This window comes from Notamacropus eugenii, chromosome 1, assembly GCF_028372415.1.
Source record: "Notamacropus eugenii isolate mMacEug1 chromosome 1, mMacEug1.pri_v2, whole genome shotgun sequence".
Taxonomy (NCBI): Eukaryota; Metazoa; Chordata; class Mammalia; order Diprotodontia; family Macropodidae; genus Notamacropus; species Notamacropus eugenii.
Window position 1 is genome coordinate 350,842,861 of NC_092872.1, and position 25,056 is coordinate 350,867,916.

Here is a 25,056-nt window from a genome sequence, read left to right on the forward strand (position 1 = left end):
AGTGGTAGAATTAGGATTAGAACAGCAGTTTGACAAAGGGCTTCACTTGAGGACCTACAGGGTCACATGTGGCCTCAAGGTCATGGATTCCCACTTTTGGATTAAAACCTAGATCTTTCACTCTAAATACAGGGCTCTTTCCCTTATACCACAGGGCCTCACCTCTTACTTATTGTCTGTACTATCCTGTTGAATTCAGGTTATCATTTATCTAATGTCTATCCCTGTACCTCTCACACACACTGATCTCTAGGTCCCTTTGCGCTCCTGTGGTATCACAGAATTTCAGAGGAAATAAAGACTTTAGTGGCCATCTAGTCCAACTCATACTCAGAATAATCCCTCATTTTAACATATATGACAAGTGGTTGTCAAGCCTTTGTATGAAACTTCTAATGGGGCAGAAAGGACCTCTGGAGCACCACTGTAGATCCCTTGCCAAATTGACATTTAACTGTTAACAAGCACTCTGAGTCTAGCCATTCAGTCAACTCCAAACACACCTATCATCTAGTTCACATCTCCATCTTTGTCACAAGAATAGACTGAGGTATTCATTCATTCCTCTCTTGCTTTCCTTCTGCCTCTCTATATTTCACCACGATGCTTCAGTATTATTTCTCATGCTGGAACACCCTTTTACTCCTAGACCACCTTCTTCTCCGTTTAGGGAGTTTCTCCCAGTGTTTCTGTTTTGGCTGTATGTTGTTCAATCATTCTTCAGTCATATCTGACTCTTCCTGATCCTATTTGGAGTTTCCTTGGCAAAGGTACAGGAGTGGTTTGCTATTTCCTTTTCCAGCTCATTTTGCAAATGAGGGACTGAGACAAACAAGATTAAGTGACTTGCCCAGGGTCATACAATTAGTGTCTGCTGGAGTTACCCAAAATATGGAGGCCTGCTATCACCCATTCTTCTGCTACTTTGCTTCTGACTCTACAGACTTCCCCACCATATCCCCTCAAATCACTCCAAGTGCTTAGCACAGTGCCCAGCTCATAGTAAGCCCTTAATACTAAGAGCAACTAGGTGGCAGAGGGGATAGAGCACAGACTCTGGAATCAGGAGGACCTGAGTTCAAATGTGGCCCTAGATACTTACTAGCTGGGCAAGTCACTTAACCCCAAATGCCTCAAAAAATAATGATGATGATTGTTGACTGCCTGATCTACTAGCTTATGAACCTGTCAAAAAGGAAACAAGGTTTGCCTGACAGGATCTGTTTTGGATGAAGCTGTGTGCGCTCTTTGAATTGAGCTTTCTTTTCAAGATTTTCATTAGCCATGGTTTTAAGGGTCTGTGATAAAATTTTCCCCAGGAGACAAAGACTCAATTCTGTCCTCTTTTTAAAAGTCATGACATTTTGGCCCCAGATCTTTCAAAGTTTCACTTGAAAGCAGCAGACAACCCATCCTCCTCCTTCAGTTCTTTCCATATTTGAGAATGTTGTTCATCTGAACAAAATGACTTGAATTTATTGAAGGCAATTAAGAGGCTCTCCCATTAAATCATTTATTAAGGAGCTATTATATATGCTAAGCACTATGCTAAGCCCTGGGGATACAAATACAAGATAAAGTCCCTGCTCTCAAGGAGCTTATATTATAATGCAGGAAGATGACACTTAAAAGGGATCCCAAAAGGGGAGGAAGAAAAATGAAGAGTGACTACTGTGATGCCTTTTTCAAGATGGAGGAGCTCAGCAACGAGACATGGAGACGCTGGGATAAAAATAGAATTATTTTCTAATTTATCTTGGGCATCAAATCTCTGAAAGTTATTTTTATTATGTCTTTTACAATGCAAAGATTACTGTCCTTGGCGAAAAAAAAACAAACTTGAGAGTTGATCAGCAATCCCCCTGCTGTTCGTTATCATACCAAGCAGCCAGACAGTCGTTACTTTGAATCCATTTTTTCTCCCAACAGAGCTACAAAACAAACAAGTAAAAAATTACCCCCAACCCCAAAACTCTTTCTTCTCTAGGCTTAGGTCATACCTGGGGTTTTTTTTGTTATGTTTTGTTTTAGCAGTCCTGAACTATCTTTACAGGATGGTGCAACCCTCTATTAACTTCCATCTTCTGTAAATATCTTTTTAAGATCCAAGTTAGTGGGTGAGATCCCTGCATATCTACTTTGGTCTCTTTTGACAGCAACTGTTTTTTTTTTCCTTATGTATGAGCATGTGTAAAGCAGAGCTCCTGTTTCCCCTTGAGGAGACTCCTGAGTGCTGAAACAGTCACCATTTCAGATCTAAAAACTTTCATCATCAGTTCTCAGTGCTGGCATTGCTGCATGGTTGGGGGCCGGGGGAGTGGGGGAGCTGGGGGGGGAGGTGTGTGTGGGGAGACTTAAGGAAAGAACTAGAACTTCAAACACGCTTTCCTCACATAGAAACCCATGTACTGAATAAAAGTATAACACCAGCTCTACTGGCTTTAACACACACTGATGAGCAAACTGCTGGGCCTCCCAAGCTCCTGATAACTGATCAGTCTCTTTCCTTCTCCCTCCCCTCTACACATTGACTGTGTGCCAGGCATTGTGTAAAGCATTGGGGATACAAAGAAAGGCAAAAACAGTCCCTTCTCTTAAGAAATTCACATTCTGCTGGGGGAGGTACATAATAATTAATAATAATAAAATAGCTAGCATTTATTTCATTCTTTAAGGCTTATAAAGTAATTTATGACTATCTCATCCTCATAATAACCCTGGGATGCTATTGTCCTCATTTTACAGATAAGACTGAGGCAGTTAAACGTCCTGCCTGGAAGACGATAATAAGCGTCTGAGGATGGATTTGAACTAAGATTTGTCTCACTCCAGGGCCAATGCTTTATTACCATAACTATTATTATATGTTTTTGTTATTTTCTATTTCTTACATCACCACAGTATCCCATGTATCTCCCCCACTTCCCCAGCCCAGAGTGCCGTCTTATGTGACAAATTATATTTTTAAGGAAGAGGGGAAGTCAAAACAACTGATTGATACTTTGAAAAATTATGCAAATGTGCCAGGTGTCACAGCTGTGGACCTTTTACTTCCGTGAAGAGGTAGGAGTCCTACTTCTAATTTTGTTACATTTATTTTAGATTTAGGGGGATGTCATTTTTTCCATTTACATCGTTGGAGTTATTGTACATATTGTTTTCTTGGCTCTGTTTACTTCATTCTGCATCAGTTCGTATAGATGTTTTCTGGCTTCTCTATGTTCATCACAGCAGCTCCTCCCCTCTCCTCCCCTCTCCTTTCCTCTCCTCTCCTCTCCTCCTTGGATGCTCTACCCAAGGGAAGGTACATTTCCATGGCCAAAAGCTGCCTTTTTTTCTTTGGGTTTACAGGCTAGATTTCTTGCTCAAAGACCAAGTCTTAAACCCAGTTCATTCTGAAGCTCATAGATTGGACAACAGGTTTCTGCCCACCTAGCCCAGAATGAATGTAAATATTAAATAGTGACTGTTTCTCTTTTACCCAAGAACCCTGGGGGTTTTCCCCTCCCCCTTTGATTTCTTTTTTTTTTTAAAGGGGTCATCCTTGAATAACTACTTAAAGAGGTCTGTTCATTAAATGGGTGTATCTCACTCAAAGTGAGAATCTGATAAGACCTTAGTGTCAAATGGCAAAGGTCTCCCACTGCATCCTGGGCCATCTCCAGGCATGATGAATATCAGACCACTGGACCCAGATGGCTCTGGTGGAGAAAGTGAGACTGGTGACCTAGAAAGTGAGACTGGTGACTGGTGAGCCCTCCCTCACTCAAATCAAAGTCAACTGCAAGTCATGTCATCATCTTGATGTCATGGTCCTCTTCGAGAACGAAGGACAAACACACACAACAGCTTTTCTTAAAGCACATTAATATTCCATTATCTTCATGTACCACAATTTGTTTAGGCAATCCCCAACTGATGAGTATCTACTTTGTTTCCAGTTCTTAGCTATCACAAAAGTGCTGCAATATACATATTTTGGATTGTTGGGGACCTTTTTCTCACTGATGGCTTCCTTAAAGTATAGGCTTAGTAATGGAGTCTCTGTTTCAAAGGCGGTGGACATTTAGGGTTAGCCCATTTGCTTGCATAATTCATCCTTGCTTTCCAAAATGATTGTACCATTTCACAGTTCCACCAACAATGAATTAGTGCTCCTGTCTTTTCACAACTTCTCCATAATTGACCGTTACGACTTTTTGGTCCTTTATACCAATTTGCAGGTTGTGAAGTAAAACCTCAGAGTTGTTCTGATTTGCATTTCTTTTATCATGACTATTTTGGAGCATTTTTCATGTACTTGTGAATACACTGCAGTTCTTTTGAAAACTGTTTATATTCTTTGATCTATTATCTATTGGGAAATGGCTATTAGTCTCATATATATTTATTGTTTAGATATTCTTGTATACCAAAACTTTATTGGAGAAATTTGATATGAAGATATTTTTTCTTCTTTCAACCACTTTCCCTCTTATCCTAGATGTAGTAATGTTGTCTGTGCAGAAACTTTTCAGGTCCAAGAAATCAGTTATCTGTTTTATCTTCTGTAATTGTCTCTATTTCTTGTTTGGTTAAGAATACATCTCCTATCCAGAGTTGTGGAGAGGTCCATGGTCTATTTTCTTCTACTTTTATTATATTATGATCTTTAATATTAAGGGCATGTATCCATTTAGGATATATTGTGGAGTATTCAAGAGAAACATAAGAAAGTAAACATTAAAGGATTATTTAATACAGTCAAAATGTTTACTTCTAATATGGGAAAATGTTATCTACAGTTCTTAAGAATGTTATCATTATATCAAATCCATAAATAGAAGACTTAAGGTTGAATCAAGTATGATGGAATGATCCTAAAAAATAAAAATAAAACTGGGTAGGCAGCTAGGTGGTACAGTGGATAAAGCACCAGTGCAGGAGTCAGGAGGACCTGAGTTCAAATCTCACCTCAGACACTTGACACTCACTAGCTGTGTGACCTTGGACAAGTCTCTTAACCCCAATTGCCTCATCCTGGGTCATCTTCAGTCATCCTGATGAATATCTGGTCACTGGATTCAGATGGTTTTGGAGTAGAAGTGAGGCTGGAGACCTGCACAGCCCTCCCTCATTCAAAACAAAGTCAAGCGCAAGTCATGCCAGATAGCATGGTCTTCTTTGGCAACGAAGGACGAACACACACACATTGTGGAGCACGGTATAAAGAGTTAGTCTAAGCCTAATTTCTGCTAGCCCATTTTCCAGTTTGCCTAGCAGTTTCTTTTTTTCTTTTTTTAATCGAATAAAGAGTTGTCTCCTAAGCTATTTGTGCTTTCTACTTCATCAAACACCAAGTTATTGATTTGTTTTGTTTCTGAATCTCCCTTGTCTAGTCTGTTCATTGATCAATCTATGCTTTAACCAATACCAGATAGTTTTGATGACTACTGCTTTATAACATAGTTTGAGGTTTAGAAATGCTAGGTGGCACAGTAGACAAAGTTCCAGGCCTGGAGTCAGGAAGACTCTTCTTGGACCTCAGATACCTACTACTATGTAACCCTGGGTAAATCACTTAATCCTCTTTGCCTCAGTTTCCCCAACTGTAAAATGAGCAGGAAAAGGAAATGGTAAATTACTCTAGTATCTTTGCCAAGAAAACCCCAAAAGGGGTCATGAAGGACAGATACAACTGAAAAAAATCACTCAACAATAACTTTTTCATCATTTCCCATTTCCATTTCTCCAAATGAATTTTGTTGTATTTTATCAAATTCTATGAAGTATCTCCTTGGTAATTTGAGATAATATTTTATCAATTTGGTAGTATTGTCATTTTTATTACATCTTAAATGGCCTAGCCATGAGCATTGAATATCCCTTCATCTATTTAGATTATTCTTTAAGGAACACTTTGTAATTGAATATACACAAGCCTTTTATGTTTTTTGGAAGGGTTGATCCCCAGTTGTTTTATGCATTTTGTATTTATCTGAAATGGAATTTCCCTTCCTATTGTTGCTTCTTGTGTTTTGTTTGTATTATATAGAAAGGTTATTGACTTTTGAGGATTTGTTTTGTAGCTTCAGCTTTGCCAAAGCTATTAATTGTTTCATTTAATATCTGCTAATTTATAGGGGTTTCCAAGTAAACTATCATATTATTAACAAACAGGGATAATTTTATCTCCTAGTTGCCTATCTTTATTTCTTTGCTGCCTTTCTTTTATCTTATTGCAATTTCTAGCATTTCTAGAACTATATCAGATCATCGTGGTGAAAGTAGGCATCCTTACTTACTTCACTCCCACATTTATTAGAAAAGGTCTTAGTGTATCCCCCATTATGTATGAGTCCTGCTTTTGCTCTCAAATGGATACTTCTTGACATTTTTAAAAAAGGTCTCTCTGTGCCTGAACTTTGTAAGTTGTTTTTATCATAAAAGAGTGTTCTGCTTTGTCAAATGCTTTTTCTATAGTTATTAAAATAATTGTGTGGTTTGGGGAGCTTGGGTTTTTAATATAATTAATTTTGTTGATTTTTTACCTAATGTTGAACCATTCTTTTATCCCTGGAATAAATCCCACTTGATCATAAGGAATGATTTCTTGGATAAATTGCAGTAGAGTGATAGGATTTTGTTTTAAAGTATGGATGTCATTGTTCACTAATAATACTGATCTACAGTTTTTTTCTATGTCTTATCTTTCCCTGGTTTAGTTATTTGGACTATATTTGTCACATAAAAGAATTCTGATAGGTTTCTTTCTTTCTCAGTTTTTAAGAATAATCCGTGAAGTATGGGTACTAATTGTTTTTTAAAAGTTTGACAGAATCCATCAGGACCAGATGATTTTTTTTCCTTTGGTAGTTCTTTTCCATATGGATCTGTTCCTTTTCTGAGATTGAGTTATCTGAGACCTCTAACTGGTCTTCTGATAGCTTGGGTGTTTTATATTTTGGAGGTACTCCTTAACTTCATTTCTTTTCTCAGTTTTGTTAGCATATAACTGTGCATAATATGTTATAATGATTCTTTTCAGTTCTTCTGATTTTTCTGTGATTTCACTTTATTTGGTATTCTGTTGATTTTATTTTCTTCTCTCTTCTTTTTCATGAGATTTGCTAAGAGCTTATCAATTTTATTAGTTTTTTTCAAAGAACCAGCTTGAAGTTTTATTTGTAATTTCTACGGGGTTTTTTCTTTCTGATTTATTTGTTTCCCCTCTAGTTTTACTATCTCCTTTTGCTCTTATTTTAAGTTTGTTTATTTTCTAATTTTAAAAAATCCACATTTAGTTATTCCTCACTTTTTCTATTCTGTTAATGTATGATTATAAGGATATGATTTTCCCCCTGAAGACTGCTTTAGTTGCATCCCAGAAATTTTTGTATATTGTTTCATCATTATTATTTTCTTCTATATAGTTATCAATTCTTTCAATGATTTATTCTTTGACCTACTCACTATTTAAGATTTTATTGTTAAGTCTCTTTTGTGGTCCCCGAACCAATTTGTATTCTTATTACATTATGGTATGTAAAGGACACATTAAGTCTTTCTACCTTTTTATATTTGTTTGCCATTTCCCCATGCCCTAAGACACAGTCAATTTTTGTTTAAAAAAAAAAGTCCATGTGATGTGTGACATATGGAAATCCAAGAGACATAATTTCTGGGTAATTAATGATCATTTTATTAATTATTATGGCTAATGAATAATTAATAAGAGGGGTCAGTGGCATACTCAGGGACTAAAAGATGAATCATGGAGGCCACACACTTCTATACCCTTTGAAGAGTGAGTGTTCCCAAAAGGTGGAAATCAACTCTGGTTAACAATTAGTGAGAGAAGCCTTTTAACTCTAGTTTCTCCAAATATTTGTCCAATTCCATATTTTCTTATCTTTCTGTAAAACTGATAGAGGGATATTGAAATCACTATTGTTTTTGTCTGTCTTTTTGAAGCTCCGATGATATTTCCTCTATGAATTGAGATGCTAAGACATTTGGAGCATATAAGTTTGTTCCTGATATTGGTTTGTTGTCTATGGTTCCTTTCAGAATAATATTGTTTCCTTGTTTATCTCTTTTAATTTTTTGAATATTTGTTTTTGCTTTGTCTGACAAGTTGTGCAAACTCTTGCTTTCTTTTGGATTCACTTAATGCATAATCCTCAGTTTTATTTTGTTATGTCTTTATTTTTTAAATATATTTCTTGCAAGCAATAGATTGTAGGGCTTTACTTTCTTATGTCTTTTTTTTTTATTGGGTTGTTCAATCCCTCCATATTTAGTTATAATAGGTTTATGTTTTCTTCTGTCTCTAATTTTTTTCGTTATAATTTTTCCCTCTTCTGCTGTAAATACAGTATTACATTCCTTCAGTTACTTTAATCTTTTTTTTTAAGTAACCATATCAATACTGGCTCTCTTCTTCTCCTTCATCCTCTCTTCTTGTTTGTGACCCCTTTCCCTTTAGGCTTCTGTTCCTTTCTTGTCTGCTGGTTTTATCTGATTATCTATTTCTTCTCCCTTTTTTTTTGCATGGTTAGTCAAGTAGATTCCCCTCTCCTCTCCTCCCTTTCGCATAGTCCTACTTCATTAGTTTATAAATTTTCTTTTTTTTTGTGGTACCCATTTCCAAAAAGAATTTCTCTCACTCTGTTTTCTATCTAATCTTTTTGTTTACTCTTCACCCTGATTCATAATGTCTGTAATTATCTGGTTTCTCTCTTTTCTCTGTATTCTTCATACTATTAAACCTTCCAAGGTATCCATTTTAGGCTCTCATTTCTAGGTACTTTCTGCCACTGCTTTATATGGCTTACCCCATGGATTCCCCTTTTCTGTTGTGTCTCAGTCTCAGAACAATGTCAATTATTGCAGATGTCAGAGGGATCACTACCATATGGGAAGATGCCTCCCTGCTCTCCAATCTATATCCTCTCTTGTTAACCATTTTTCTACATTTACCTAGAAATCTCCTCCCTTCGTCAATACTCTCCCACTCCTCCAGGGGTCAGTTGCCCCCAGGGGTTCCAACTCCCCTCCCAGAGCAATTAGACTTTTCAAACACCAAACCCTCAAGGCCTCATCCAACGTAAGGTCCTCATCTCCCCTTACCCATAGAAGCATTCATCAATGTGATGCAGTTTGGAGCTACTGGGAACCCTGAAATGTCAGTGTACAGAGGGGCTCCACCTGGAAAGAATTCAAGGACTCAAGCCTTCTTACAATCAAAGTAGCAAGGTTTATTGTAATGCCAATAGGAGCAGGTGAAATTCTTAGGGCACCTGCAGCTTGATGAGAGTGGAACTGATCCTTATATACAAAAAAGGGAAAAAGGTTCAGCGAAAAGATCTAGACGGGATTAAGGAATATCAAGTAAGCTAATTGAGTAATCAAGGTAGACTGAGGTGGGCCACATGCCTTAGGCCAGACACTAGAGATTGGGTTGTGTGGGGAAATTGAGGCACTGGGTTGCTGAAATATATGGGACAATTCAGGGTCCACGTCCCATCACCCCATCAGTGGAACCTCTTCCCTCCTCCAAAATAAGGCTTTCTTCCTTTCTTCCATTAATCTTTCCTTCCCCCTCACCCACTCCCCTATAGATTATTCTAGAGGTCACCTTCCCCTCATTGCTAGTCCTTGATTTGACCTTAGGACATCACTCATTTCTCTTTATCTCTCTGTGCCCCTCCACCTTTTTATGTAACATCCCATTTTGAAATGTAGTCCCACAAAAATAGCATTCATCTGTAGGCAAGATGTCTTCAGGATCTATCTTTAATGCCTCCTATCCATCTCTTTACTGTTACCTCTATTAGATTTCTGCCTTCACCTCTGTCTCCTTGTAAACATTTGGAAGTCTCTTATGGGTCTTTTTGCTGTCACTCTATTACCGTTGCTGTCCTTGCCTGTGACATTGATTCACTCCAGCATTTCTTTTGTTTAGGATGTCAGAAGAAGCAAATAATATCTTCAGTTCTGGTCAAACTCTTATTATTAGAAGTGCATCCTTTAACTTTTTCAGTTAAGTTTGCATTTGCAGGATAGGTCACCCTGGGCTGCATTCTGGGTTCCATTGTCCTTTGGAATACATTTTCTAGTGGGTACAGAATAGTCTTGCATTATTTGAAGGTCTTTCTCCTGATGGCTTGAAGAATTTGTTTCTGAATTGAACTATTCACTTTAACTACTATGTGCCTTGGAGTTTGTAGCTTTTGGTTTGGTTTTGTTTTTTCTGGAGGTGATTTATAAATTTTTCGTTCATTATGATGTTAAGATTTTTTGTCTTTTTGTATTCTTTTGGGAGACTTATGATCCTTCTGTTGTCTCTATACGTCCCTTCTTCAAGATCAGTATGTTTTGCTTGCATAGTAAAAATATTTTCTTTATATATTACTACTTTTTTGCTTCTCTTCTTCTAAATTGTGCATCATTTCTGTGTATTTGCACTCTTTAGGGTTTACCATAGCAGATTCAAGTTTTTTGATTCTATTCATTATTTTTGCCGTGTAGGACAATCAATTATGATCTCATAATTGTATTGGAGTTCCACCTTTTCCTCAGTTCCACAGGGTTCTCTATCTCACCAAGTATTTGGATCATTTTTCTTTATTTTGCAATGTTTATTCACAAATGTCTGAGCTTATTTACTAGACCCAAAAGCCATATTTGCTTCTGTTGTTACTGTTTTTCTTATTGATTCATCTGTTTATGTTCAAGGTCTTGGAGATTTCTTTTTCCTGAAATCTTTGATACTTTAAGTCCCCTCCCCCCATTTTCCTTATCTCTCACTTTCTGACTCCCTCCCATCTGATGATGGTTTCTTTGGGGGCTAGATCCCAAAGCCTCTCAATCTATTCCCATAGTGGGTAATTCATGGTTCAACAACCTAGGTTTCTGCTCCAACTGACCTTTGTATGATCAGAACTGGCCTCATCTGTGTACTATGCTCCTTCCCTCAGGCTTGGTAAGTGCTATACAATGCTGCTCACACTCACATATTCTGTCCTAGTGAACAGACCACCTCCCTCTGTTCTTCACTTCTCTGCCTTGACTAGTTCTCCTTGTTCTTCAGTTCTCTAACCTGGCACTGGCAACTCAGTACTTAGTATCACTGGGGCTTCCAGGTTGTAGTCCCCATCAGTAGACTTTTGCTTCTGAAAGGCTGTGACAAAGCTAAGTGTTCTGGTCTGAGAAAACATTTTCAGCCTGGAGTCAGGGCTCACATGATATTGGAAGAAGGGAGGGGGGATGAGGGACTAGGGGTCGGTTTTATTGTAACCTGTCTTGTGTCCTTGGGTCTGCTAGTACAGCCTTATCACTGGAGGTGGGCAAGGGGTGAAGAGAGAACTCAGAGCCAGTGAACATTAGTTCCTGAGTTTGGGACTGTTTGCTTCTTTTTAAACCTTTTGGATTCTGAATGTCCTTGACTTTGGAAACAGCAGAAATTCCTTCATCTTTGGTACATATTCTCTCTTTTGGAGGGGTTTGAGAGGTTTGTAACCTTGTATGATTGTATGATTGGAGAAAATGTCCAATCTGCCATTTGGTTGTTCACATGACCCAGAAGTCAAGTTCTATCATTCTTACGTGTAAGCTATATACAAAATAGAAGGAAGATAAGTACTAACAGCCAGCAGGATTGGTTTGCCATGTCCTCCTCCAGCTCCTTTTACAGATGAGGAAACTGAGGCAGACAGGGTTGAGTGACTTGCCCAGGTTCACACAGCTAGTAAAACATCTGAGATTGGATTTGATTTAGGAAGATGAGTCTTCCTGACTCCAGGTCTGGCACACTGTGCACTATGGCACCACCTAGCAGCCCATTGCAATAGTACAAGAGAAAGGTGATGAGAGTCTGAACTGCTGTTGTAACTGTGTGAAAAAGGGGATTTATACAAGAGATGTTGTGAAAATAGATTAGGAATCCATTTGGGAATGGATTGGATAAGTAGAATGAGTAAGAATTGGAGAGTCAAAAATTATGTCAAGGTTTTGATCCTGGATCAGTCATTGAGCAGGTGGTGTTGCCCTTGACAGTAAGAGGAAAGCTTGAAAGGGGAAAGTATTTAGGGGGCAAGAGAATGAATTCTGTTCATACATGCTGAGTTTGAAATTTCCTACCATAAACAACTAATTCAAGCTATCCAAAAGGCAGTTGAAGATATGTGACTAGCTCAGAAGATAGACCAAGACTGGTTTTATTTTTTTTAATAATTAATTTGTTTTCAGTTTTTTTCATTTTTAAAAAATTGATTTATTTGTTTTCAGTTTTCAACATTTTCACAAATCTTAAATTTTCTCCCCCTCCCTCCCCAAGACAGCATGCAATCCTACACATATATTCTTATTAAACACATTTTCACATTAGTCATATTGTGTAAAAGAATTAAAATGAATGGGAAGACACCATAAGAAACACAAAAACAAAACATTGCACAAGAGAAAATAGTCTGCTTCATTCTGCATTCCAGTCCATAGCTCCTTCTCTGGATGTGGATGGCATTTTGCCTCAAGAGTCCTTTGGAAATGTTTTAGGTCCTTGCATTGCTGTGAAATTCCAAGTCTATCAAAAACAGTCTTCGCACACTGTGGCTGTTAATATGTATAATGTTCTCCTGGTTCTGCTCATTTCACTCAGCATCAGTTCATATAAATCTTTCTAGGGTTTTCTGAAGTCCTCCTGTTGATCATTTCTTATAGCACGATAGTATTTCATTACATTCATATACCACAACTTGTTCAGCCATTCCCCAATTGATGGGCATTCTCTTAATTTCCAGTTCTTGATCACCACAAAAAGTGCTGCTATAAATATTTTTGTACATGTGGGTCCTTTTCCCATTTTTATGATCTCTTTGGGATACAGCCCTACAAGTGGTATTGCTGGGTATGCACATTTTTATAGCCCTTTGGGCATAGTTCCAAATTTCTCTCCAGAGTAGTTAGGTCAGCTCATAGCTCCACCAACAATGAATTAGTGTTCCAACTCTCCCATATTTTCTCCAGCATTTATCATTTCTTGTTTTGTCGTGTTAGCCAATCTGGTAGGTGTGATGTGGTACCTCAAAGTTGTTTTGATTTGCATCTCTAATCAATAGTGATTTAGAGTATTTTTTTTCATATGACTATGGATAGCTTTAATTTCTTCCTCTGAAAACTGCCTGTTCATATCCTTTGACCATTTATCAATTGTAAGACTGGCTTTATAGATCTAAGAATCTTCCGAATAAAGGTTACAGTTGAATTCAGGGGGGCTGATGAGATCACCAAGTTAGATGGTAAAAATGAAAAGAGAAAAGGGCTCGGGAGATAACTTTAGGGATCAACTCTAGTTAGTAGGCATGAAGCTAATAAAGAATCAGCAAATGAGACAACAGGAGGAGGTGAATAAAGACAAGGAAAATCATGAGAATGCAGTTCCAGGGCAACCTAGGAAGAAAAAAGGGGATCCATGAGAAAGTGATCAACAGGGTCAAATGCCACACGGTGGTCAAGAAGAATGAGGATTAAGAAAAGGCCATAAAACTTGGCAATTAAGAGACCATTGGTAACTTTGGAAAGGGCAGTTTCAAATTTAAAAAACTTGGCTGCAGAGAATTTAGAAGAGAGTAAGTTAAAGGTACTGAGTATGGATGGCTTTCTCGTGGAGTTTAGCTGCAAAAGGGAAGAGACATATAGGACAATAGTTAATGAGGATGGTAGTATCAAACGAGAGTTATTTTTTTTTTAAGGAGTGGGAGGCATAGACACATATGTAGGTAGTGGGGCAGGACCCAGAAATTGGAGATAAGGTAGTGAGCATGATAGTGGGACAATCTGCTGGAGAAGTTGTGTATACAGAGAGGCTGTGTTTGGCAAAGAGAAGGACCACCTCTTCACACAAGTCTGAAATGAATGAGATGGTGAGTGAAGATGTGGTGAGATGGGGAAGAGGAGATAAGGAGGAGCTTATGGTCAATGTACTCATTTTTTTTTTCCGGTAAAGTGTGACTTGAGGTCTACAAGAAGGAGGACTACTATGGGAAGCTTGAGGAGAGGTGAGAAGGTATGGAACAGCTGCTGTGGAGAGTGGGAAAGCAAATCAGTTAGAGAGGAATAGAATTTGCCTTGCTACAGTGAAGGCACAGTTGAGATTAGAGAACATAAATTTATACTGGACCCATTTAGCACAATTTTATGGTTTTTTTCTTTGCTCCCATTAGCAGCACATGATAGAATGAGATGGGGGGAATAATCTGGAGTTGGAGTATAGCAAAACATTATCATCGCTGGACATGGGGTGTGATGGACTACTACTGTGATGTAAGAAATGATGATTTTAGAAAATGGTTGCTTTTAGAAAAACATGAAAAGACTTGAATGAAATGATGAAGTGATATGAGCAGAGAAAAGAGAACTTGCATATAGTGACACCAATATTGTTTGAAGAACAACTGTGAACAACTAAGTTATTTTGAGTATTATAAATACTCAAATCAACTACACAGGACCTAAGAAAGAAAAAACTCTCTACCTCCAGAGAAAGAAGTGATAAATAGAAGTATGTATATATGCACACACACATGTGTATGTATATATGTGTGTGTACATATATAGGTATGTATCTATGTCAGATAGTGGTCATCTCTACTGCAGGGTGGGGAGGGAGGGAAAGAGATAGTCAAGAATTTAAAATGTAATGGAAAAAATTAATTAAATTTTTAAAAATAGGACATTGGGACAAGGGATTTGGGAGTAGAGAGAATAGGCAAGACTTTAGATAGAGAACTAAGGGAGAGGATTTAGTGCAGAAGTAGTGCCCTGGGAAAGAACTGAGGAGTTGAGGGGATGGAGGTCATGGCGAAGATGAAGAATAAGAAAAAGGGTTGTGAGGCAGAAGGAAAGATGGAGCCATAAAAGATTATGCTCAGATAAAGGAATTCTAACGTTTATGGTCATGAAAATAAGCAGATGTTCAAAGGTATGAGCATACCCTAATTAGCCTGGGGAACAATTAACAGTTATGGTCAGCCAAACTCCCTTTTAGTGGCCAATAATGTGAATTGGCCAGCTGACACATAGCTTCTAGCTCCTAATTAATTTGCCACCTTCAAGCCTCTCCAATCTATTTTTCACACTACTGACAGTGTGATATTCCTAAATGACCATGTCATTTCTCTGTCCAGTAACTTCCAGTGGCACACTATTACCTCTAGGAACAAATACAAACTTATCTGGAATTTAAAGCCCTTCCCAACTTGACCTTAGCCTTCCTTTCGAGGCTTCTTACATTTTATCCCCCTCTACACAACCTATCATCAAACCAAACAGATCTTTACTATTGTTTCTCACACAGAGAGATTTCATCTCCCATCTCTGTGCCTTTGCATGGACTATCTGCCCTGCCTGGAATGCACTCCTTCCTTACCTCTGATATCCCCAGCGCCAATGCCTACATGAGGCTTTTCATGGTCCCCAAAGCTGCTAGTACCTAATGCAGACATAATAGTTCTCCTAACAGACTCCTTGAAAGCACAGACTATTTCTTTTTTCTTTTCCTTGTAGCCTCAACACCTACTCCAGTGCCTGCCATTTAGTATGCACTTAATAAATGTTTACTGATTGATTAAATCTCATCAGGGCAGTGAGCTAGTGCATAGACTTTGATATAATTTTATATTGGCATCCAAGCATCTCCAATAGCTCACATTTATATATGCTTTCTGCTTTATAGAGCAATTTCCTCTCAATAAACCTGTAGGATAGAGAGAACAAGAATTATAATTTCTATTTTATAGATGAAGAAGCCAAAGCTTGGAAAGGTTAAATTATTTACCCTAGGTCACGTAGCTATAAATGAATGACAGGACCAAATTGTGGCCCTAGGTCTCCATTAACTCCAACTTCAGGATTTTTTATCTTGCCTCTCCAACTACATTGTAAAGTGCTTGAGAATTAAAGGATTGTCCCAAATTATTCAAGAGATGTTAGAGAATTTTGCAGTGACCTGCATAAAGCATGGGTTGTGTGTGTATGTTTCTGCTTCAGCCACGTGATTGTTATCTATGTTCAAAGGTCAGGCTCGTTTTCCTTCCAGAAGGAAGACCACTCTTCAGGTTATCAGTCAAAGACATAACTAATGGAAGAAGCACCTCTGACTGAAAACAATGAAGACAAATGATCTGTCCAGGAGGAAAGGAATCCTGACTTGTATCAGGAGAGTAGATGGAGGAAGAATATAGTAAAGAGAAGAAAGGGGAAGAACCAGAATGGAAAGAATACTGGATCTTTTAAATCAGATGACCTTGGTCTGAACCACAGTTCTACTAATTATGGACAGCTAGGTGGCTCAGTGGAGAGAGCACTGGGCCTGGAATCAGGAAGACCTGAGTTCAAAGGTGCCCTCAGGCACTTACTAGCTGTGTGACCTCAGGCAAGTGACTCAACCCTGTTTGCCTTGATTTATCCTTCTGTAAAATGAGCTAGAGAAGGAAATAGCAAACTACTCCAGTATCATTACCAAGAAAACCCCAAAAAGACTTATGAAGAGTTGAACGCAATTGAGAAACAACTAACTACTCCACTATTACCTGTATGATGACCTTGAGCAAGTCACTTAATCTATTGGTGACTTGCTTTCTTTATGAACAAAGGGAGGAGTAGAACTAGATATGACCTCTAAGTTCCCTTCTGACTCTAGGTCTACGATCTCTGACCATTGAACTTTTGGAACTAAGTAAGTTCCAAAGTAAGTGTGTTAGTAAGAGATATGAAGCTTGTCCTGAAGAGTCATCCCCTTTTCATTACAGCATTAAAACCCAGAAGAGGGAACAGTTGCTTGACCTCAAAAATGATGATGTTCATACACAGGTGTTTTCATCCAGTAAGGCTCAGAAGAAGAAGATAAGATATCAGTAGTGGCCACTGGAGAGTCCTTTCTGAGAGGGTACTGAAGCAGTTATCTGTCACTGATAACAACAGAGAGGCCTACTGCCATCCTGGGACATGTACACAAAATGTGATGGTTTCCAAAGATTTGTCAAACTAGATCATTAAAATCCACTTTTAGTGATTCATGCAGACATAAAAGTCATTCCTGGAAAGGCACAAAGTTGGGGGCAAGAAATTGAAGCCCTTTGGAGGCCAGGTGGTGATTTTGTCAGCTCTGTCAATGGAAGACAAAGGCTTCAGAAGACAAAAGGAGATTTGGGAAGGGAACAATTGATTAAAACATGTCAAGAATGGGATGTGGATTCATGGAACATGGTCTCAAATACAGGAATGAGAGGCTTTGGATTAGGGATATACTATACTTAGCAATGTCTACTAAGCTAAATAAGAATACACTTGTCTGGAAGCTTGTAAATGTAATCCAAAGGGCTCCATACTGAAAAGGAGAGGAAAGAACACTGTTCAAGTACTGTATATTCACCAAGCTACATATCACAGAGAGTGACTACAGTAGAGGAAGAGAAGGGGAAATAGAATATCCAGGAATTCACAAAAGACAAAAATTAAAAGAGTCAACAATATACACAAATATTGTGTACAAATTATACCTATGTATAGGTAATAGGCAAGAAGAATTAGAGATCCTAATGCAAGGAAGAAATCTGGTCTCATCTGCATCACTAGGACTTGATGGGATCCAGTATGGTTCTGGAAGGATATGCCTTATTTAAAAGGGAAAAGATAGATAAAGGTGATGCATGGAGATAGGATGTTACAAAGGAACATTGTGTGTTGTGTATGAAGAAGATATACACATATGCGGAAATCTAGAGAGAAAAAGCATAGTGAGTATTTGTGTGAAAACCAGAAGCAATATTGTTGGATGGATTAGATGAGCTTGGAGATCTCTTCCAGCCACTGTGCTGGAGCCAGCGCCAACCAGATCAGAAGTAATTGTAAAATTTTCACTGTGAGCTTTTATACCTCAGAAATCAACAAATGATACAAATTATGACTTGATTTATTTTTTGTTTGTTACCTAGACTTTAGAAAGTTATGGAGAAAATATTAATAATGCAGATTAAACTTAAAAGCATATAGTGGGTTTGGGGAGAGGCCCTTGCTAAGCATTTGCCAAAAGACCCTTGCTTCCAGCTCTGAGGTTCTTCTGGTGATTGGCCCAGTCCAGTGTGTGTGTGTGTGTGTGTGTGTGTGTGTGTCTATGGAGAGAAAGTGAATGGTAAGAGTATATGGACAAGTATTCCCATGCACAAAGATAGAAAGATAAAAAAGATGCACAAAGGTAGAAAAAGATCATATGTCTGGCATAAAATCATAATTCTATAGTAGTGATAGGGGATTCCAAATATCCAAACCATGGATGTAGAGAGATGCTGCTGATGGTCTGAGTGATTAATCTTGTGAGCTAGAAAAAGAAAGAGTGCCTAGGAAAGTTTTCCAGTGCAGATCTTTGGACAAATATAGGGTATATTTTGGGACTCCAAGTATAGATGATGCTGTTCAGTTATTTCAGTCATGTTGAACTCTTTATCCCCCCCATTTGGGTTTTGGTTTGGTTTTTGGCAAAGATGTTGGAGTGGTTTTCCATTTCCTCTCCAGCTCATTTTACAGATGAGGATTTGAGACAAATGGGGTTAAGTGACTTGCCCAGGGTCACACAGCTAGTAAATATCTGAGGCCAGATTGGAACTCAGGAAGATGAGTCTTCCTGACTTAAGGATTGATACTCTCTCTACTGAACAACTTAGCTGTGCCCATGTGTGGACACCTAGGACTAATTCTGAGACTGAACCTTGAGTTATGGGTGCACAGGAAGAATGAATTCTAAACCGAGACAGAGGTAGATACCTTTGGCCATAGCAAATAGGTATGGTGTTATGGCCTTATGCTAATCCCCAAAGAGCATGATGATCAGTTCTGAGAGCTGTGATGACAAAGCCTTTGTTGATGTGAAATATGTCATTGGTATGATTCTGAGCCCACAATAGTCTTTGTATGTGATAGTAGGGTATCTAGCAGGGTATGTGCAGCCCAGAGACAGAGGAGTATCAGTCTGTGGGCATGTGAGCACCCATGTATACAACAAAATTTATATAAGACTCATGAAGTTTGGGGCTGCTAGATGATTCAGGGGATAGAGCACTGGGCTTGGAAACAGGAAGACTCATCTTCCTAAATTCAAATCCAATCTCAGATGTTTACTAGCTATGTGAACCTGGGCAAGTCACTTGACCGTGTTTACTTCAGTTCCTCATCTGTAAAATTAGCTGGAGAAGGAAATGGCAAACTATTCCATGGCCAAGAAAACCCTAAATGGGGTCACAAAGAGTCAGATGTGACTGAAAAATCACTGAACATGAAACTTACAGTCCAGGAGGAGGTAGACATGAAACAGAAATAACTCTAGTAAAAAAAGATATGATAAGTGATGTGAGAAGCATAAGCCCAGTGTGTTGTGAGATCTGAAGTAGGTAAAGGCTGTTACCCACTGAGAAAGCTCCCAGAGGAAATGACATTTGACTTTGAAGAGTTAGGGTCCAGGACACTAATGGAACTGAGGAGATTTGAATTAACTCCTGCACTTCCACAAAAGATTCTTGTGGGTCAAGAAACTAAAAGTTAGCTTTGCCCCAGGTGGATAGATCTGGGATTTGACTTGTGGGCCCTTTGGCCAAGAAGAATATAAAAACAAGTTTTACAGGTTGGGCTAGGAGCTCCTGAAACCTTAGGGCACCTCCTTGATGACGGCATCTATTTTCCTTGCTGGTAGCTTTTTCTTTCTATCTCCCTCAGAGATTGTTTTTATCTAGAGGATGGTTGGCTATGTTTTTATTAAAAGAATTGTTTATCTGATCCCTTGGGCTCTGAGTGGGCCATTATACCAGATGTAGAACCAAGACCAGGACAGAAGGATATGGAGGAATTCAACTGGCAGAATGAGAGAGAGAACTGGGTCTAGTTGATGAAGGTTAGAATCATGGCTGATGTAGCTAGATTCCCTAGAGGATAGAGACTCTGGGGTTATGTGGATTTAGGGGTACCCTGAGGTAATATGAGGATAGGGAGACTCTGGGGATGCTAAGCCTAGAGAAGAGAGCCTCAGGATGAACATGAGAGTTGTCTTCAAGTATTTAAAGAACTGTCACGTGGCAGAGAAATTAGAATTGTGCTTCACAGACCCAAAGAGCAATGGGTAAAAGCGCTGAGGCAAATTAAAACTTGACATAAGCAAATACTTCCTAACAAAAGCCCCCCAAAGTGGACTGGGCTGCCTTGAGAAATAATGGTTTCCCTTGGACTTGAGGGGACCAGGTCAAGAAGAGTTTAGAAGAGCTTACTGGTAAAGTACAGGTTGGACTAGATACCCTCAGATCCTTCCCAACTCAGAGATTCTAGGATTCTATGCATTCAGTTGGCTGACTGCAATAGCATAAATGGCATTAGGGTTAACAGAAGATAAACTTGGAAAGGCAGAACAGTGCCAGATTCAAAGGCCTTGAATGCCTGACAAAGAATTTTGCAGTCTAGCTAGGAAATAGGGAGCTACTGAAGGTTTTGGAGTAGTTGACTGAGACAAGCAGATCTTTATATGGCAGAATGAAGTGGCTTCACTGTTGGCATTCCTTTGAATTAATGCTGCTTCAGGTTCATAGGAATTTTATAAAAAGGAAAAGGAAATTTGATTAAATTCTTTCATGCACTTAAAAATCCCTATATTTGATATCAAATGCCTGTCCAAATTAGTGAATCTGGAGGTAAATCAGAATCCATAATAGGAAAGGGAAAAGAAAAAACAACTACACTCTGAACTTTCATATATAAATGAGATTTATTGGGGTTTGCTTTTATTCTAGGGATGGTTGGGCTCAAGAGGACTAGAAATGTTGGGGGAGTAATGGGAGGTTGTGCTACAAATCTCCAAATCTACATCCCAAGTAATTTGTGGGTGGCGTGGGGGGGTGGGTCAAGGAAGTAGCTCACCAACATAGCTACCCAGTTTCCTCCTTTTGTACAGAAAAAGTCCTATCTCTGATGTGTGCTGGTCAGTTTTCCTTACTTCCTAGAGACCATAAGGTGGTTATAGGTAGGAAAGAGAAGTGCTATAAGGTTCAGTGAATTTGAGTGCTGGGCCTGGAATTCAGAAGACCTGAGTTCTAGTCTGGCTTCAGACACTTACTAGCTATTTGATGTTGGATAAATCATTTAACCACTATTTGCCTCTGTTTCCTCATCTGTAAAATGGGAGTGATAATAGTGCCAACCTCCCAGGGTTGTTGTGAGGATCAAATGAAGATAATAATTGTAAAGCTTTTATCACATGGCATATATAAATGTTGGCTATTATTATCATTAGTCAACCCTCAGATTTTTGCTTTGTTGTCTTCAGAAATAATAATTTGGTTGAGGTGTTGAAAGAGGAAGAAAGGGGAGCAAGGGAAATAACCCGACTCATTCAATAGCTGGTTTTATGCCTATTTTCACAGAAATGTGAACTGGTTCTCCATGGACCTGACTGGCCTCTGAGAAGGCTCTTCCCTTCCCAGCCTTGCTTCCCACTTTTCAGACTTGGTCACCATGACTCAACTTCCTTCTCATCTTGGCACATTCCCCCACCATGCCAGTTCCCTCTTTCATTGGTGAATGTCTTCTGGGAGCCTCTGTTTTGGGGGCATACTCATACTATATCCCAGGTCCAGCTGAGATTCTGATTCTCTGGACTTCCAACAAGGTCCAGCCACAGCTGGGAGGTACCTTCTCTCTCCATCCCTTCAGCTGCCTTTTATGTGCTGGAATCTTTTCCCATTCAAATGTGATTTCTCTGAGGGCAAGGCCTGCTTTTCTCTTTGCTTCTTTGGGTCTCCCCAGCACTTAGCAGAGTGCCTCACTTTTAGTAAATACATGCCTGTTGCCTGCTTGCCTGAGAAACTCTGTCCTGGGCAGGTGATTATAAATCGTGCAAAGCACGAAAGCGTCTAGGATTGTTTGTGGCCTAAAACTCTCATTTAGCTCTTAGCTTTCCTTAGTCACCAGACTCTAAAGTTTGCTGTAACTGTAATCAATTAGCTAATAATTACTCAAGGCTTTTTATTCACTATTTAACCCATTGGGACTTCTTGCATCTAGGTATGGGATGACCAGGATAAAGTACCGTGGGATTATGATCGTGGCCATTGGTCACATCACTCCTCTCTTAATACAGCTTCTGAAGGCATCGGCATTTTGGATAAGATACCTTCTTGTTGAGTCATTAGTCCACCACCCAACCCCCATCTTTTTCTAACCACACCCCTCCTCCTGGGGTGTTACATTTACAGCATTATTCCTGTGTGTTAACTACTATGCTAACACTCCATGTTGCTGGTAGGCAATTGGGGTAGGGGGAGAGCAGAATAGGACCTGATTTAGGGTATGAAAAATGAATTAAAGATGAGAGGGTGAAGACAGAAAGATTTTTAAGGAGGCTACAGCAATGGTCCAGGCCTGGATGGAGAACCTAAAGCCTCCAGGCCACATGTGGCCTTCTAGGTCCTCGGATGGGGTCTTTTGGCTGAGTCCAAGTTTTATAGAACAAATCCTTTTATTAAGGGGATTTATTCTGTGAAGTTTGGATTCAGTCAAAGTGCTGAACTTGAGGACCTAGAGGGCCACATGTGGCTTTGAGATCACAGGTTCTCCACTGCTGCTCCAGGGTATAGTTGTTTCTTGGATGTTGGGGGTAGGATTCCAATGAGAATCATAGGCCACCTAAGATCAGAGGCCATCTAATTCAACTGTACTTTACAAATGAGGAAACTGAAATAGACCCCTGCGAGTTCCCAAAACCTTTTCAGGGGGCTCCTGATGACAAAACTATTTTTAATTCTTAATACAGTAAATATAGTGAGATATAACCTATACAAACAAAAGCTCTTTAGGGGTATGGTGGGGGAGAGACTTCAGTCATTTTTAAGAGTGTAAAGAGGTCCTGAAACCAAAAAGTTTGACAACTATTGATGTATAAGAATCAGGGGTAAGATGAAAAAAATCAATTTTGCAAGTAAATTTTGCAAGGAAAGGTGTGGCTAATGAAAGATGGCAGAGGGGAGTTTTGAGGATTGTAAACTCTTTGGTTTACAGTGTTATACTGCAGTTAAAAAAAAAAAAAGCTAACACCACCATGAACTTTCTTAAGAGAGAAATGGAGTCCAGAATGGAGACAGCTTTATCTCCCTGTGCTTTACCTTGATCAGACCTATCTAGAAGGTTCTGGGCACCCTGTTTTAGAAAGTGATCAGAGGGGCAGCTAGATGGCACAGTGAGTAGTGCCCTGGCCCTGGAGTTAGGAGGACCTAAGTTCAAATCCCACCTCAGACACTTGGCATACTAACTGTGACCTTGTTCAAGTCACTTAACCCCAATTGCCTTCCCATCCTCACTCCAAAAAAAAAAAAGTGATCAGTGTAATGAAGGTCCTTAAGATCATGCCACAAAAAGCTTAACTGAGAGGAAATGTGGATGTTTGACTTTGAGAAGAGAAGACTGAAAGGAACTAGGAGCCCCCTGAGGGAGTTGGTAATGTTTTTTTGTTTTGAGTTCATCTCCCCAGATCCTAGCATAGGACCTCTTATATAGGTACTTGATAAATATGCTTGTTGTATGAGATTGGATTGGATCAACTGTCACCCAGAAAAAGGAAATAGATTTGGTTTCAGAGGGTAGAGCCAAGAGCCTTGGGTGCAAGGTGCAGAGACAGATTTGAAGTCAATACAAGGAAAACATTTCTAATCATTTAACCCAACCAAGAGTAGGAGACAGTAGTTCCCTTTCACTAGAGTTCATTGAGCAGAGGCTGGATGGCCACTCACCAGGTATGATGTAGATGGGCTTCTTGTTTGAGTTGGGCTAAATGGCCTCTGAGATCTTTTCCAACTCTAAGGTTCTGTGAAACTAATCCAACTACGTCATTTTGTAGAGGAGGAAACTGTTTTGTCACTAACTTGCTTGTGACCTTGGACAAATCTCTTTTGCTTTCTGTAGCTCAGTTTCATCTATAAAATGGAATTAATTGTACTTATATTACTCTCCTCCCAGCATTGTTGAGAGTAGGAAATGAGAAAATGAATAAGAAAGCAAACTGAGTTCGTCTTCTTTCTCTTCTTTACAAATCTTCATTTCCCCATGACTTCCTTGTCCTTTGCAGTAGTCCTACTACCCTTTTAGTCATCTTTGACTTTTCTCTCTGTCTTGCCCTTCACATCTAATCAATACCCAAACCCTACCTCTACAATGCCTCTTGAACTCATCATCCCCTTTTTCCCACTCTCACTCCCCTCATTCAAAACTTTATCTGTCACTGGGGCTATTACAATAACCTCCAACTGGTCTCCAAGCCTCCAGTTTCTCCCCCTTTCCAGTCTAGCCAACAAAGGTTGCCATGGTAATCTTTCTAATGTTTGGCTCTGATTGCATCCCTCCTTTGTTCAAAACATTTTCCTGATTGCCTGCTGCTGCCCAAACTCCTTAGACAGGCACTGAAAACCTTCCACAGTCTTTCTCTGTAGCCTTGCCTCCCATTGCTCCCCTCCTCAAATATTCACCCTAGACTCTTGGGTCAATTTTATTAGAATTCCCTCCTCATCTTTTAGGCTGCCCTTATTCAGGAGGAATAAATACACTATCTCATCTTCATTCAGGACCTTAGAAACATAGAACTATAGAGTGCTAGAGATGGAAAGGACCTAAGGCTGGAAGGGGCCAAAAGGCTTGGAGAACATAGGATGTTGGGTGAGGGGTGGGAGGAAGAAAGCATCTCATCCAACCCCTCCCTTCCTTCCTGATGAAGAAATAGCACCAAGGAGAGGAAGTACTAAAGGTCTCACAGAAAGTTCATGACAGAGAGTGCTTCTAACAAAAAACACTGCTCCAATGTAAATTTAGTATTGCTATTCTATCATCTCTGCCTTTTCCTCAAAAGTCCTGCTCTGATGCCTCATCATGCATAGAGGTGATCTTGGCTTCTCCAGTGGAGCACGGTGTCAAGTCACAGAATCTCAGGATTGGAAGGGCACCAAGTCAATATCTAATGTAATCCATCCCTGGATAAATCCCTACAACATCCCCAAC

The 25,056-nt window shown here is 39.2% G+C and overlaps 1 long non-coding RNA gene across 1 annotated transcript; it reads right to left on the reverse strand.

Moving 5' to 3' along the window:
- Positions 1-1,763: 1,763 nt before the first annotated feature.
- LOC140518222 (uncharacterized) lies at positions 1,764-24,279 on the reverse strand. Its single transcript, XR_011971867.1, has 2 exons — positions 23,799-24,279; positions 1,764-1,931 (listed from the first exon to the last, which is right to left on the reverse strand). It is a non-coding gene; the product is annotated as an uncharacterized lncRNA (long non-coding RNA).
- Positions 24,280-25,056: the final 777 nt, after the last annotated feature.